The sequence below is a fragment of the Apis cerana genome, linkage group LG1 (genome assembly GCF_029169275.1).
Source record: "Apis cerana isolate GH-2021 linkage group LG1, AcerK_1.0, whole genome shotgun sequence".
Taxonomy (NCBI): Eukaryota; Metazoa; Arthropoda; class Insecta; order Hymenoptera; family Apidae; genus Apis; species Apis cerana.
Genome location: NC_083852.1, coordinates 15,072,204 through 15,089,437, shown reverse-complemented (window position 1 = coordinate 15,089,437; position 17,234 = coordinate 15,072,204). Strand labels below are relative to the sequence as shown.

At 44.0% G+C, this 17,234-nt stretch overlaps 1 protein-coding gene and 1 long non-coding RNA gene across 2 annotated transcripts in view; one reads left to right on the top strand and one right to left on the bottom strand.

The window, feature by feature from the left end:
* LOC108003577 (probable serine/threonine-protein kinase irlB) overlaps positions 1 to 12,056 on the top strand; it is a 31,109-nt gene extending 19,053 nt beyond the window's left edge. Inside the window, exon 5 of the transcript XR_009830307.1 lies at positions 10,267 to 12,056. The gene's annotated coding sequence lies outside the window, so the exon portion shown is untranslated. The remainder of the gene's footprint in view (positions 1 to 10,266) is intronic.
* Positions 12,057 to 13,008: 952 nt separating this feature from the next.
* Positions 13,009 to 14,318, bottom strand: LOC114578218 (uncharacterized). The gene is made up of 2 exons (XR_009828784.1): positions 13,271 to 14,318; positions 13,009 to 13,199 (listed from the first exon to the last, which is right to left on the bottom strand). It is a non-coding gene; the product is annotated as an uncharacterized LOC114578218 (long non-coding RNA).
* Positions 14,319 to 17,234: the final 2,916 nt, after the last annotated feature.

The following is a 17,234-nucleotide window of genomic DNA, read 5'->3' as shown; positions in this document are numbered from 1 at the left end:
GGGGGAAAAAATATGAGTAACAGCTCCCGGGTAATGGCCTCGTAAAGAGAGCTTTACAGTATCGTAACTTTCGAATCGGGTAGTTCGTGCGACCGAGTCGTAAAAAGCCTATTATCTAAGGGTTCGCGCGGTTGTACCAAGTTTGATAATAAATCTGATATAATTATTCCGTTCGCATCGCCCCCTTTTACCGTCCGGCTAAATTAACTTCTCTCTCTCTCCCTCTCGTTACTTCGCGCGAATGAATCGCGGCCGCACATCTTTCCCCGTTAATTGCAAAACCAAAAAAAGGGGGAAAAAATTGGGACGAAACCAGGGGAAAGAAATGACAAACCTGGGAAGAATTCGCAGAGACCCATCGATCCTCGTCCTTTCGCCGGAAATTCGCGCGATACACGTACACATACCCCTCTCCTCTTTCCTCGAGAACAAACTGGAAAAGGAGAAGAGGAAGCGGGAGAGAAAAAAGAAAAAAAAGGAGGGAAGAAAAAAATAAAGGAACATCCGTCGAATCAAGCGTTGGAAGCAGCGACCATACCGATATCCGTTCACTTCTGCGACGGAATAAGCGAGAAGCGTTTTACACAGAGAGACAGAACTCGAGGGGATGGCCTCGCCGAGATTTCGCTCGAAAATAGCACAATAGCTCATCTCCCGGCGTTGATACGGAGCCCTCCTATGGTACTGTGACTTATCGAGTGAGGCATATTTAATTTCCGTTCAACGCTGCCGCCCCCTCCTCCCCCTCGTGCCGACGCCACCCCCATCGCCACCCACACGCGCGTGCATCCACACCGCACTTGTCCGTGTGCGCTCACCGACACACCGAGCCCCCCCTCCCCCGCCCCTGCACGCCCATTCACACCTACCCGCCCCACCGTGCCAACCCCCTTATCTACCCTTTTCCAATAAGGCTTCCTACACTATACGGAATTACCCCTTTTGCTACGCGGCACAATGTTCGCTTTCTGCGGGACATTACGTCGTCGTGTCTTTCGCCCACTTTATCATCCCTCCGCGTATCGATTCCGTTTCCATTCCCGCCTCTCTCTTCAACTCGCGTCCCGCCATCGTCTACTCGGTTATTTTTGCGATTTGCTTCCGTCACTCGGACCATTCACGAAAGGATAGAAGTTTTAGTTTTAGGTGGATATATCTGTGCGAAATCGCTATTTATATTTTACGAATATTATTCGATATTGCGTACGAAATTATCCTTTGCTGGGAAAGAAGGATAAGGAGATAGTTAACCTTATGATCAAATTTGGTCTGTCATTCGCGTGAAAGGAAAGATTAGATTCGGAATTATATCTATTAATCGACTAAGGTCTTTTTATAATAACGAGAATTTCCCCCGTTCGAAGTTTTTGCAACAATTCCACGTGGACTGCTCGATTGTTTCTTAATGAATAAAAGCACGCATAATGGCGGCTCGGGCGGCGAGCAGATACGCTCGTAGCTCATTTCCGCCTCGCCTGGAATATTTACTCATTAGCTGTTGCGCGTTTAAATGTCACGTTCCTTGACGTATCCACTTTTTCACCGTGGCCGCGATAAGAAAGCGTTTAGCTGGGGACGTCTCGGACAGCGGCGGCTCTATTACTCAAATCGAGGGGGTGGAAACTGGCGCAGGTGGCGGGATTTCCAAAGGTGTATAATACGGTTATAAATATAATTCCAACGGCGTCGATTCCCAGGAATCGTAACGCTGACACCGACCGGCAGAATTTTATTTATCGAGATGATTTGCCGCGAAAAATCGGGGTAAGAAGCTGTTAACCCCCTCCTCGGATTGAAAATTTCGGGGGGGAAATTCAAATGGCGGAAATTCAGATTTCAGGGGCGGGTGATATTTCGACCCCGAGAGTTTCGTGAGAAAAATTCATATCGAGGAATACAGGAGGAGGAGGAGGAATTACGAGGGTGAACCCCTTCCAACTTTTGATATCCATTCTTCGATACATCACACTTAATCACGGTCATAAGTCTCTCGAGGCTCCCTCTCTTTCTCTCTCTCTGGCTACCAGATTTAGCCTGGTTAAACCACGGTAAACCGTACATAATAGGCAAACAGAGAACGTATGGGGTCCATCGTCGTGCCGCTTGACTTTTCGTATGTGATGCCGGCTTTTATGGGGTGCATAAAACGCCGAGAAAGATTTGTCACGAGTACGCGCGTCTCCCTCGTGAAGTAGGGCAATATCTGTCGGGCAATAGTTTCCCGGATATCTCACCCCTAAGGATCTTGTCCACAGATCGTTGGGTGGCCGAGATTCAATTTAGAAACGCGCAACATTAAACGCTTATTTATATCGTCGACCGGTTTTTATGGACCCTTCTGTATCTATACGAATTGAAATGTCCTTAGGGGTTCGGGTTTATCGATATGCACACGGTATCGCCACTTTTCCTCCACTCGCTTTCCACTCCTGTTTTCTTTTTTTTTATTATAAACGCCGTTGTTTGTTAATTTTTCGCGTCCTTTATTATATCCTTTATCACCGCTTTATTATATCTCCTAACCGATTCGGAATTATTTAACGCTTCTGGAATTTGCCATCTTTTTTTTTCGTATTAAATTTCTATTGTCTCCATGCAAATTCATATTTTAATTGAATTTTAATTTTTTTTATTCGATACCTGCCCGTCATCCAATCTGGAACGTTAAAAACTGATTAAATAGGCGGTTGATTAAACGGTGAGAAATTTCAACATCGGACGACAATCGTGCGACGAAACGCACAATTGCGCGCCGCCTTTCTCGAGGAACTCCCGCGTTCCCGTTTTCATTGTGCGACGATTCCTGAAGCAGCTCCTTTTTCCTTTGTCTCCTCGGTCCGCGAGCTTCTCCCCCCGTGGAACAAGTTAGTAATTAATTTTTGCGAATTACTCGACGTGCTGCCACCGGCACAACTGGACCACTATCTCTCCTCGATGCTGTCGTGCAACAGCGATGGGATCGAGATGCCGACATTCAGTTCCAGTTTCCTTAATCTCGGGTACAAGTAAACCAATCGAAGATTTTTACGACACGATTCAAAATTACGTATTATCCGCTTTTTGCCCCCCTTTCTGCCCTCTTGGAGGAGAAACCAGGCGGAGGAAGGGAGGGGAAATTTGTTCGAGCCCGGCCGCGGTTCGCTTCTGTCGTCGAGGCGGTCGGCCGCGTCTCCGGCGCGCCCCTTTCCGCGGCGTGCAGCCCCTTTCCCCGTTTTCAGCACAACTCAATTTCTCGTTTCATTCTCCAGGCACGGTGCTATCTCGTTCGCCCGCCTGAGTTCCCCCGACGGCCGCGTATAATACGCCACCTACCCAGTTATAATAATGGCACCACGGAGGGGTTGGCACCGACACCACCGACGCCGCCACCGCCGCCGCCGGCTCTCGCGGCTATGCCAGAGCACTGGTATTGGTTGATATTTCCAACAGTTATGTAATTTCCTGGGTATTGTCGGGGGCTCCAGAGAGCTCGTAGCTGCTCTCCACCGCCTCCCTCTGCCCCCTCCCCCGCGCTATCGTCCCCGCAGACGCGGGAAAAGGAAAGGGAGGGAGGGGAAGGCGAACGTCGGACGAGGAGGGGGATAACGGGCGATCCTCGATGCCGGGTAACGGGGAGGAACGAGACGAGAGCAGGCGAGAGAAGAAGCAGGAAGAATGGAGCCAGACCACGAGCTAGCGACCTCTCGTTTTATGCCCTCCTCCGCGTAATAACAGAACGTGTACGACTCTGTTCGAGTCTCTGGCGTTGTTCATCGAGATATATATATATATATGTATATGTGTATATGCTCGAGGAGAGGATCCTTGGAACGGCACGGGTGGACGACAGCCATCCCCGCGTCGCTGTCACGGAGAGGATGGAGGGGGATCGAGGAAGATAGGAATGTATGGAGCGACGAGTGGTTACTCGGTGTCACGGCGATCATGGATACTGTCGCAGCCAGCTGCTAATTTGCACGGATGTCGTAGATCCGGATTCTTCGAACGGCACCACGTTTCTGCGAATCGCCCCTCCTTCCTTCGACCTACAACTTTGGTATTTCTCGGTATTTTCTCCTTCTTCCCCTCCCAATAGGAACGGTGAAATTGGAGAAATTCCAGCGGGGAGAGGCACTTTCGAAAAAAATTCGAAATTAGGAAATTCCGAATAATGAAGAGAAGAAGGGGAAAGCAACGCACAATGGAAAATCGGTGAGACGGTCGGTTGAAAGACCCTCTGGTTTAGGAAACTACCCTCTATCTCGCCACCCCTCGCGAGCCCACAACCGCCTTTTGCGAACCACCGAGCACGAAGCTTACGTACGATAAGGTTCGTATCGGGAACAACGTCACGACGTTGCTACCCGGTAATTTCCTGCGTTTTATGGCCCGCTTAAGGAGCATCGCGAACCCCGATCGTGAGAATTAGGACGGCCATCGCGATCGTGCACCCCGTAAAGCGGGGCCGGGTTTTTCCGAAACTTTTGCAAATATTCATTCGTATTGGATTTTATTTGTATGTTGTAGATCAGATTGCTTTGCTTAGTTGGGATCGAAAGGGAGCTATTTTCTTTACTCTATGATGTTTGTGTGAACTTTCCTCTATTTAGAAACAAGATCGACTGATTAAGATTACTTGAATACAATTATGAATACGAATTCAAATATAAGAGGAATTTTATTAAAATGTGACTTATAGAATAAATTATTTTCGTATACGTAGAATTGAAGACAAAAGGATAAATTTACGTTTCAATGAATTGATTAGATTAAGGGTAAAAAACAAGATAGATTGAACTTTAATAATAAATAGAACAATGTTATAGATGTTTAAAATATTTTTAAAATTCTTCTCTCTTAGAAACTTATACAATTATTGGATTATACTTGTTATTAAAATATATGTACAAATATATACAAAATACCAATTAATATTCGCAAAGTAAAATAATATTCCTTAATTTTTAAAACGAATCTAATAATTATATCCACCACATACGATCATTACATTCTTAACATATCATTAAAGTAACACTTGATAAAAATTTTTACGCGCTCAGGGGACGCCCCTGAAATAACTAAAACATCAAATCCCTTTATTCGGCTTTTTACCTCCGTATCTCTCAGTCATCCACTCTATCTCCCCTCTCCCATTGGACATTTCCAAAACTTTCCAAAAAAAACAGCAGAAACGTTTTTCCTTCGCACCCCCGAGGTGCGCCCGAGCGGATCCCATCGGCTCGGCCGTTAATTCGCCGTGGTAATTAAACCTGCGCGTTATTAGCGACAGCTCGATGAAACGTGGTGTCTGGGCTCTCGCGACGGGAAGAGGAGAAAATGCTACTCGCTCGGTTCGATACGCGCCCGCCGCAGGGCCCACCAGTTATCGGGGCGAGTATACACGCCAGAGAGAGAGAGAGAGGGAGGGAGGGAGGGAGAGGGAGAGAGAGTTGTGCGCGGCAATGGTGGCGGCGACGCGTAGTTTAATTAACAATGAGCACGTCCCCGCGACGTCAAGCTGAATCCCGGACAATGAGAAGTTGTCAGCGGTGACTCCAGGTGGGGGTGGCGGGGAGGGAGGCATGCAGCCCCGGAGAAAGGGGCTTGGTATTCGTTCGAACGCGCACACCGCTACTACACCGCGCGCGCGATAACGCCCCGACGACGACGACGACGACGACGACGACGGCGACGACGTTTTGTCCAACCTGCTTTTCGCGAGGCTATTATTGACCAATTATTTGCGACGTCGCATCCGCACACCCCTTTTTAACACTCGCCTCCCCCTCCTCGAACGATCCCTCGACCGAGACTTTCGAGCTTCGACGAATTTCCTGCTTCGTTTCCTTGGAGTTGAAATTGAAATTGACTCCTTTCTTTCGCGCTAATTGGAAACTTGTGTTGGATTTTTTGGAAACTCTTGGAGCTTTATTTTACTTTAACGTACGTTATGCAAGAATTGGAATTTTCTTTCGACGGTTTGATTCGTTTTCATTTCGGAAATGTGTAAGGTAAATGGCGAGAATTTGAATAAATTTTCAAGATATTAATCTTGTAAACTTTTTTTCCAATAATACCACGTATATTACCAGCTGTACGATGGCGGTTCGCTAATTTCGAAGCGGCCAGCAATTTCCTCTTTAGGACGGAACGTTTTGCTCGACGTGGCCAGTTTTTACGTCGGTGACACCGAAGTCTCGAGGCTGACTCGTCGGTTAATATTGACTGGCAGCGGTTACGCGTGCGCCAAAGTGGTTGCTTGCTCGAACAACCCTCCCATTTTAACTCGCATCCCCTGAAACCTCGGCCACCCCACCACACGTCCTCGCGATCGCTCATGGCGATCGTCCTTTCCCGCTTTCTATCGCAATCTCAATGCCGTGGTACGCGTTTTTTGCCGCCTGTTCTACCCCCGCGGTTAGGGTTCAACGTAATTATTCGTGCCATTCGTTTCGCAAATCTCAAACTGCGCACCGCGATCGCAAATTAACTTGGAATTTCTGACGTTAAGTATGTTTTGAACATCCTCGAAACATCTTTCTCCTTGTTGCTCGTAATTTGTCGCACACACTGCATAATCAATGCATCGATTTGCACACCATACGCCACTCCACCTACAATTATATTACGTTTCTGACGTCATATCTATCCGTGCTTCCGGCCGAAGACGAAGTTACTATTCTCGATGGCACAATTAACCGGCAATGTGCAAGTGTTTCCAAAGTAGCTGCGCGTCTAAACAATCCTGTTATCTTAGCACGTCCCCATTGCAAACTCGGCCAGGTCGAGGCAGCCAACGTTGCGAACTTCGAATGGAGAGGAGACGTTCCTCCACCAGTTAACGATAAGCACCCACCAGAAATTGCCAGATAACTGGCGAACGTAGAGATCCTTACGAGTTCCCGTAATTTTGGATGTATTCCTTTTAATCTCCTAGCATCGTCGTTTCTTTCCCCTTTATATCCCCTTTTTACTCGTCGTGCCAAATTTTCCTTTACGCGTTTTTCTACATCCCTTTTTGTCGCGAATAATTCGACGCGGAGGAGGGAGGAGGATAGATGCTCGTTATTATTTCGCGTTGTTTGTCCGCGAGAGAAGGTAGGCAATTGCAAAGCAGATAAGTTTGAAGTAGGGGTATTTGTAACGGGATACGTGTAGCGGTTAAATACAACGATATTCGAAATGTCAGGAGTGCAGTCACGTTTGCGGGCTCGAGGCTTAAACGTGAGATATGGTCGGGCTAATGTGAGATTAAGTTGCTCTCTTATTTCGAAAGGCAACATTTGTACACGATGAGAAAATGCCACCTCGTCGAATCCTCGTCGAGTTCAAATTCATAACAACCCCTAGCGAGGTCGTCTTGGACATCTCTGATAAACAACCCGCCCCCTCCCCCCCTCAAGGGGGCAATTAGAGCATCCTAATCGAGTTTTCCTACGCCTTCATCTCGAAATTCCTTCACCTCCCTCCCGGCCAACTATTCGCATTCAACTGTCGTCGTTTCGTAATAATTGCTACCGATTCCCAACCGCCATGCTGCATTTCCAGCTTTTTACCTCCGAGAGATCCCCTCCCCATCGCCGCCCGATCTCCCACCCCATCCTTTCCCTTTCCTTCTCCCACGTCCGCTCGTTTTCTCTCTCTTCCACCTCTTCCCCTTCGTTCCTCCCCCATTCCACTCTCCCCCTCCCTCGTCCTTCTCGCTCCCTCCTCGCGAGCCCTCGTCCTTCTCTTCGCGGGAGCATCTTCTATTTACCTCTCTCCATCCTTCTCCCTCCTCCATCACCCTCTATCACCCGTCCTCGTTCGACCCACACCATCCCTGCCACCTTCTCCTCGCTCCTTCTCTCGCACGCACGCATGCCTTTTCTGCGACACTCCGTCCTTCTTTGACGCGCACGTGCACGTTGCGCGAGCGTGTGTGCTGTGTATATATATGTGTGTAACTACGTGCGATCCTGACGGAGGATCTTCCCTCTCCGTTGTACCCCCGGCTAGGTAACATGGCCGCTTCACAGTGGTGCAATTAGAGGAAGCCTGCGCGTGTGCACGCCGGCTACAATATCATTAAGATACGGTCCCTGCCCCGTTCTATCCTCGCTCTTTCGACCCTCCCCTCCCTCGTTTTTACCCTTTTGCACCTCGAATTCGCTGCCCTCCTCCCGACACTTTCCCTCTTCTTCGACGCGTCGTTCCTCGACCAGCAAAGGGTAGGGACCGAGAAGGAAGAAGGACGAAGATAATTGCTTAATTGTCAACCCCCTCCCTCCTGGTCCTCTCAGCTTTCGCGGATCTCCACGCTAACAGTCGATCCTTTATTTCGATGATATTCGCTTACGATTAAATATAGTCGTAACGATTATTGATCCTTTTCACTCGATAAACAAGCAGGCATTGGATCGACAAAAATTGCGCTTGTTATATGAATTATGTTTAATTTATATATTCGAAAGGCCGTTCCCTAGTTAACCAAAAACCCGAAAAGCGAAGCTCGTGGTAACAACGTGCAGGGCCGCGTCGGTTTCCTTTTGTCGGGCCCATCTTCCAGGATCCTTAACCCCTCCCAAGCCTGTCTCGACCAAGCTTTATTCTCCCTTTCTCGTGGCCACAGGCTCGTCGTCGAGCCACGAGGACCACCCCTTGGTGAAACGTTGGTCTCGCGTTGGCGGAGGGAGAGGGGGAGGACAGCGTATCCATGGCTCGCTCGTATAAATCCTTATAAATTGACAAAAAAGCGGGGATATCAGCTGGCGAGATCTCGTGGTGAACCCACTCGAGGGCTCCCTTGGTTCACCATGCTAAAACAAAAGGCGACCCACCTCGCGGCGCATACTTCTCGACACACACACGCACGCGACAGGCGTGTTCCACGAAACACGCGTTCGTTTTCGTGGCAAAATTTTCGGCACACTTTCTTACGAAAGTATACACTTCACAGGGAATAATATCTAACCAGAGAGATGATCTACTAATGCGTTATCAAAAGCAAGGAATCCTGTTAACAAACCTATTGTAATTCTGCGATTTATTTGTTCTCCTCATATATTTCAGAAATATTTCAAAAGTTATTCCTGCGTATCGTAAAAACCGACGATTCGATTTTTAATAATTGGAAGTATGCCATTTCCCAGCCTCTATAACAAGTCTCGTGCGTTATTCAGAGCCACTTGTGTACGTTGTTTTCTCAACGGGGTGACGTTTTTTCCCCCACGATCCATCCCCCACGAGACTGGTCGAGCACCGCCATTAGCATGATACGCGCTGCACTGGGACCTTTCCTGTACGTGGACGAGTTAACGAACCACGAACAATTAACGAGTTTTCGCGCTAGCTTCTAGGAATGACAAACGACCGTATTCGGTCACGGTGTTCACGTGTTTGGCCCCAACCAAGCACGGTGAAAGCGTTCGTTATTTAAGTAAGATATCAACGATGCATTTCGCTTCCATCCTGTGGGAATATTATGATCGATACGCTTCCTAGAGGGGAGTAGAGATTTCAATAGAAAGAGAGAGAGGGCTACGCGACTCGACGATGTTTCCATTTTCGTTCCGGCAGCCCGGCCTCCTTAAACGGGTGCGCACAAAAGAAACGTAATGCGCATCGTTAACCTGAGACTGTTGGATATTACAAAGTCGAAGAGATTTGTACGTAAATTAAAACGAAGGCTTCTTCGTTTCTCTTTTGATGCGATGCTTTTTGCGATCGCTCCGCTTTTTCCCTTTTTCGTTCGTTACTCTAGTCTCTCTGATTTTAATAAAATAATCATAGCCGTGTTAATGATGGAGGAAATTTTACTTAAAAAGTTTTTCTTTTTTGATTCTTCAGTTAATTCAGGCAAGAGTATTTTTTACATGTTATTAGTAGTAATGGTAGAATTTTTCGAAAAAGAGAAGAAATTGAAGTTGGAAATCGCAGATTCAAAAAATAAGATTGAAACGTGTAATTTGATTTCACTTGATCAGTCATTGAATTTACATAAAATATATCTATAACATTGATATATTTAGAAATTACAATCAAAATGAGGGAGAATCAATGAGGAGTTTTAAAGAAAATTAATCAGACGTTCGAAACGAAATATTCTATATATAAAATAACGAAATATATAAAGTTTAAAAAAAATTTCTACTTCCTATATATATTTTCCATATTACATAAACTCGTCTATGTGTCGATTCCATCATAATTAAATTCACAGAACTATGGTCAATCGCAGAATTGCACAGTGTGAAGCTTGGAAAAGTATGAAATACGCAAAATGTGACTATAAATATTTATGTACAGAGAAAAAAGCGGAAAGTCCAATGGCTGTGGAGGAACTGTACGGCCCTGAACGAGCCCGAAGAAGGGAAGCAACCGATCCGGGGCCCGAGCGGTTCTTGCTCGTGAGCGGTCGCCTTACGCCGAGAGTAAGACAGTGGCCACGAAATAAGAAACCGGTTGGGACCCAATTTACTTAACAACGGCCGAGAATCCAACACTTACGGATGTTGCGCCCGTGCGCTCCCCGCGCCCTGTGTATATGCGTTACATCGTCGGGGGTAAATTTGTGTAGGTTTGCCACCGCCATTACCAGCGAGATTACAACCACTGGTCGCGGCCGATCGCCGCCTCTAACTGTTATTACCGCGCTATTAACAATGCGGTTGTTGCCCCACTGTCCTATCCATTGTCTCCGCCTTCGTGGCGTTTGTTACCATTCCGATTTACGGTTGCAAATCGGGGAAATTCTGATATTAAAACGAGTCGAGACCGACGAAAATTTTCCTAATCGATCCACGCCTTTTTCCTTTTTATAAATATAATTCTAAGAAAAGACTTGGAAGAAATTTTTCCCAATTTTTGAACACCGTATTACAATAAATACGACTCTCTGGGGGAATTTATTTAAAAATTTTTACCGGATAATTAATTCATCGAGCCCTTTAAACGCGGAACGAGGAGACGCTATTACCGGAACTTCGCCATTGATGTTGAGCCACGAACAGCGGTGGCTGGTATTGGCATGCCGGCTATTAATATTGTCACGTTCACAGACGACACACATTCTCGGCCATCGCCAGACCACGGCCATCCCCCTTTCTCGACGGCGCGCCGTGTCATCACCGATTTTCACCACCACCACCGGCGTGGCGCGGCCGCGAGGGGCCGTGTACGGTAGCCGGCTACTAATTTCGACTTCATCGGCCGAGATAAGGCCGGAATTTTTGCCACTGCGAGAACGGATCCGGACCGGCGCTGCTACACGAGCGGGAGGAGCGGTTAATTTTCTGAAATCGGGAACAGACGGGAACAGTGTTGGCAAGTTTCGATCCTGGTAATTAGTTACTTCTGCGGATATCATATATCGGATCGTCGTTTATTTGTCGTTAAGACGAGGTTATTATACAAGGAAATCCCGGAAGATGGATGGGGATCCGCTGAAGCGAGCATGTGTTTCGAAGCGACATTTTTTTATTTGTTTTTGTTACTTATTTCGAAAGATCGACGAGATCCTTTGAACGAGTAGTGATCGAAGGATGTAAAAAGTATGGACGTAATTATAAATTCTTGATAGCTAGGGACCTGATTGCCTCGCTCTTCAATTCAGATAAACGTTCGTTTTCTATTTATTTGTTTGTTTTATTATTATTATTTTTTTTTAAACTGATACACTTTGAACGAGCACGAAAAGAAATATAAAGCGTAATATACGATTATAGATTTTTAATAATTAAACATCCGATTGCCTTCGTTTTGAATTCAAATAAACACGAGGTGAAAAAGTTTTAAATCCTCGGCAAGCCTTGGTTGCAAATTCTGTTAATCGGATTTGCAGAAACAAAGTTGAAAAGGCGTAATGAATAGATTTAAAAAAATGGATATGATTTAAAAGATCCGATAAGCACGTTGAAATTAACCAAGTTTATGACTCGAGGGGTTGTTCGATCGTTTTAAAAAGAAAAAAAGGAGAAAAAGATCGAAAAATCCTTTTCAAGGTATTCAAGATATTAAGATTTTTTTTTTTTTTTTCGTTCAAATGTTGAAATATTAATACGTTTCTCATAAAAATACAACTATACGCATAATATAAAGTGATACAATTTATTTTTGAAAATGCATTCCTTTATCTTACACCCTCGCATCCAACGTAGTCCTCCTATTTTACTCGACGAAAATATTTCATTCGTAACACGACTTTCGACAATTGACGTTTAAACAAGTTTTATCATAACGCGGTTCGTTTCGTCAACAATTGTCATCGTGGAAAGGAAACGCGATTCTTGTATTGGTCGCAATTTGAGGGAGCAAAAAATAAATAAATAAACGTATTAAATTCGATTATTTTATCGGTGGATGAAACGAGCCATTGCACCGAGGCGTCCTCCTCTAATTGCGAGCATAATTTCCACTTTTTATTCAGTCAGCATCGAGCGGCTGTTTCAGCGAGCCGCGCGGCCCGATCGTTGGCTAACTAATTTCGATCCCATCGATGAAGATAAGGCTGGAATTTTTGTCAGAGCCACCTTCGAATCGCAGACTTCTTCATTTTCGCGGCCAATCTCTCGTGTCCTCGAGTGGAAATTCCAGCCGTTGGGATCATTAGGCGCGAGTCGTGGCAAACGTGCTCGTAGATAATGCGAAATTAGCGAGTGACGTTGTTCCTCCGATTACCGGGCCCAGGATCGAGTACACAAGCTTGTATCTTGATACGGGTTGGGAAAATATCTTCCCCTCGTCACGATACATTGACTTGTTGTAATCTAAACTTGTTGGAACAAACACTCAACATTTCAAATGAACGAAGGAAGAATTCAGGGATAAGAAGAGTTTTTTCTTTTTTCTTGTGATAAATTCGAGGAAATTGAGAAAAATCTATTTTCAAAATTACTTATTTCGTTTTTAATTATAACGATATTAAAAAGGAATATTAATTGAAAAGAACATCACGTCTTCATAGACGATCAATAATAAAGATAAGTTTTTTAAATTTTTTCGGATTCAGGCCAAAATATCAGGAAAACATAAAAATATTTTTTGTTACAATTGATGTACAAAAAAGATCTTTATTTGGATATATTTGTTACAGTTTAAGATTTGTTTCTTGTTTTTTATACCTATCTTACATCACTTATTATGGACATTACATTTCATTCGCCTTCACTAAAACAAATTTATGCGTAATACGCCGATCAAACAACCAATTTCACCTAGTCGAGAGGAGGGACGAGAATTCACTGTTAATAATAAAAAGATAAAAATTAGTGACATATAGGAATCAACTTAATTTTAACGTACACAGTCCAACCTTCGGGTCTCGACAACAATGTCCATAACCTTTGCTCCCCGGGTCGATCGTCGGCGTGACCGTCTCTCCTAGAGCGGAGCAGCCGTCTCCAGGACCCAATCCCAATCCAATTTGATGCACAGTAGCCTCGGCAGAGATAGCACCGGCTCAGGGGTAGGCTGGGAGTAAATGGTAAATAACTGAGCCGCCCGAACACGGGCGGGAAGAGAGCCTAATTAAACGATGTACAATTTATAACACCAGCCAGAAGGTCTAATGGCTCGCGTTCCTGGAAACCCGCTGCCTCGAACGTAGGACCACACCTAGCCGGCCCTACGAGATTGTCATCGCGTCTACCGGAATGACGACGACGACGACGACGTCGTCGCCACGACGACGATGCCATCGCTCGTCGTCCTGCGATCGTACACAAGCGATGAAAGTTTGCGGTTGCCTCATTTCTTTCGCGTAGAAATTCTTACGTTTAATTCCACCACGTATCACTCGTAATAATAAACGAAATAAAGGGATAGATTTTAATTTTCATTCTTTTCTATAATCATAACCTATAATCACATCACATGAAATGGTCGTATGAATAATCGAATTCAATCTGGTAGCAATTTCTCCAGTTTGCTTCAATCAGTGTCTTTATTTTGTCTTCATCAAACGATCTCTCGGAACGTGAACATCTTTAACGTCGAAAGGAACGAAATTTTGAAAACCAGTTTTTTGACTGTTAATACATCTTCTCCGTGGACTTCGCACAACTTTTTTCTTGTCAGATCAGCATTCTTACCTTTTAATAAAAAAGTAAAATATGCTCCTTTCGATCTTGCATCTTTGTTATCGTACACGAAAAACGGAATGGATCGAATTTTTCTTATAAATACCAACTCTCGAAGTATACGTAATAACAACACGGTTCAGAACGAAGTTGGCCGAATAAACACTAGCGACACTCGCGTGAGAAAACGAAATTACTTTCCGGACTATAATAGAATATACTTAATAATAAGTAATTAAAAATTAAGATTATAAACGAATATTGGAAATGTTTCTTCCTTTAATGTTATAAACTAACATTGAAAATTACATCGAAAGAAATTTTCGTGCATCCGGATATACCAAGATATGTAATCTTCAAATTACGAAAATTTCCCTATATTCCCAATATCACTAGAACGTTAACGAAAGAATATTCGAGACAATTCCAATAATGGCTAATTACCACTGTTCCAAGAACGTGTTTCCCGTTCGAAACGCGGTAAGAAAGGAAATCTTGGAGGTTGTTCCGGGGCGCGAGTAAAAGTAGGACTATTTAGATGTCCGTTGGTGGAGGGGACGGTTCTCTCGAAACCGTCGGCATACGCTTATCGGATTCCAATTAAGCGCTGCGATCGACCGTTCTTCCCGTAAACGGTTACACCTGTGCGCGGAAGTGATCGCGGCGCGAGGCAAGAAATAATTAGAGCTTTCGGCCCGGCCAAAGGGGAAGTCGTCCGGCTAGTAGGAAGTTCCTTAACGACCTCTCTCTGTTTACGCTCTCTGTGTATATATGCGCTCTGCGTAAGCCGCGGACCGGACTCGATATACCGTGAAACTGGAATATCCACACCGGGATGAAAGTGTGAATCGTGCACGTCGTTCGACGCGGATCGCGTCGATTCTCTTGCGTTCCTTCTGTGACACTACTGCTACCCGTCTTACAACTTCCACCTCTCATCTCGCTATGTGTGGATCGGATACTACCTTTCATTACTACTTTCCGATTCTGACCCGATAGCCACGGCTACCAGAGAAATTTATCCCACTCGAATCAGTACAAATCTCAAAGTTGTATATAATATACAATTTTGCAATCTTTTTTTTTTTTTTTGCAACATGATGATGAAACGACCAATAATTTCTCGCTATTTAAAATTTTATCTTTATCTTATCGCTTGTCGCGTTTGTTGATCCTGTTTCCTGTCCGTCTAAATTATTTCGAGTTATTCTTCTCAACGTAAAATTTTGTAAAATTAAATAAATTACTCTAGATACGAATCTATAAATATTTCACTTTTATGTTACGCGAATTAAGTGGATGAACGATCGGTAATTGTCCAATTTGCTCGATCTTTGAGAATCCGAGAAAACTCGGGCAACTCTTGTTACTCGTAAATTATCGAAATGCGATCAGAACGTTGTTGCGCAATCCTTGTCGATCTCTCCCGCGTAAAACGGGTGGATTATCGGCACGAAGATAGAGCGCAGAAGTAAATCCGAGCTCTTATCGGCACACGACTTAATTCACTTCTTGATATTCTCAGCTTGGGCAAAACCGTACCGTGCAATTAATCGGCATGGAAACGGTGGCTCGCATATCTAATTGGACTGCAACGGACGCATGTAGTTCACCATCGACAACTCGATTCGCGCCGATAGCTCGTGTTCCCTGTAACGTGAATTTAATACCGTCATGCTCGTTAAGACCAATCAACTATTACGTGCCGATTGCGAAAAATCGACGGAACGTAGGTGGAAATAAAAGAAAACAATGGGCACGGGAGAGATGGACTTTGTGAGTGAAATGGACCACTTAAATAATTCGTGAAATAACTCGCTTTGTAATCCTTTTTATTTACTTTATTCGATTAAACCGACAAATATTGGATTGCAATCTAAAAAGAGAGATTTGGAATAGGTTCTTCTGCGCGAGTATCATTTTAAAGGATTTTTCAAAATTCAATAATACGATAATTTTATTACATTAGTCTTTATATTTTCTCTAATTCTCTAATTATGGACTCGATTCGAAAAGGGATTCATCTTTTCTTTCTTCGAAAGAGAATTCTCCAAGATTTTTGAAAAAACAGAAGCGAACGAAAGAAAATGATGGAGGATGATGGAAAATGATCGAACTGGTTAAGGTTCGACTATTTTATAAAGTGTAGAAAGCGAGAAAAACGGGTTGGTTGGATCGAGAGCACTCTTGAGGGTAATGCGGCATAAAGGAGATAAAGTACGTTTAATATCGTTAAAACAGTTATGGCCACCGATTATGGCTGGACGTCGAGCTCCTGTGCATTTTGTATACAAATGTTCCCCGTTGAAACGTAGATTCTTGGATTCAGGTTAACGCCCTGCTTGCTCAATAACTTATCGAAAGAACGTGGCTATAACGATGGCGAGGAAGAAATCGTACGATCATTGTCTCAATTATAATTTTTAGAGAGTATGATAAAAGTTCGAAATTTTATTTTAATCGTAACGAGGCGTTTCTTAAACGAGAAAGATCAAACGATAATTTATTCTGTGTGTACAAAGTGTTTACACATTTGAAGGATCGATTTTAGAGATCGAAACAAAAGTACAAAAATTGATACACAGAAACGAGGCTTATTCATATTATTCATATTATTTGAGCAATTTAAATTTGTATTAGATGAAACGAGATGGGAATAGAGTGAGAGCATCGTTAAAAAGAATTTTTAAATTTACGAAATATAATTTTTCGTTTACTGCTTTAAAGAAGAGTATAATATAACGCGTAATAAATTTTATTAACATCCATAAATTGGAAACAAAACGTTTAATACCAAAATTATATCACGATGAAATTATATATGAAACGTGATGAAACAAATTTCACAAACAAATAAAAATTAATCTTATTTATTACGAGCCCAACGAGAGACGAATAAACATTCATTTTATGATCATTTTGAAATATTTCTCTGATTGGCCAGCTTAACACCTACTTATAACAAAATAAATCAAAATTTTTGCCGTAGGAGAATGTATATATAAAATCAAAAGGCAATGATTCTTTTCTGCCCACGACACTTAGGCATAGAATCTCGTACGGAGTGTATACAGAGGAGGGCCAACATTCGGTTAGTTGTCATAAATTCTTACGGATATTCGGCGGCCCCGAGCGCCGAAAAATGCGGCGAGCGATACGATCTCGAGCTCTTTCGGGGCGTTGATTCAATTTATACGA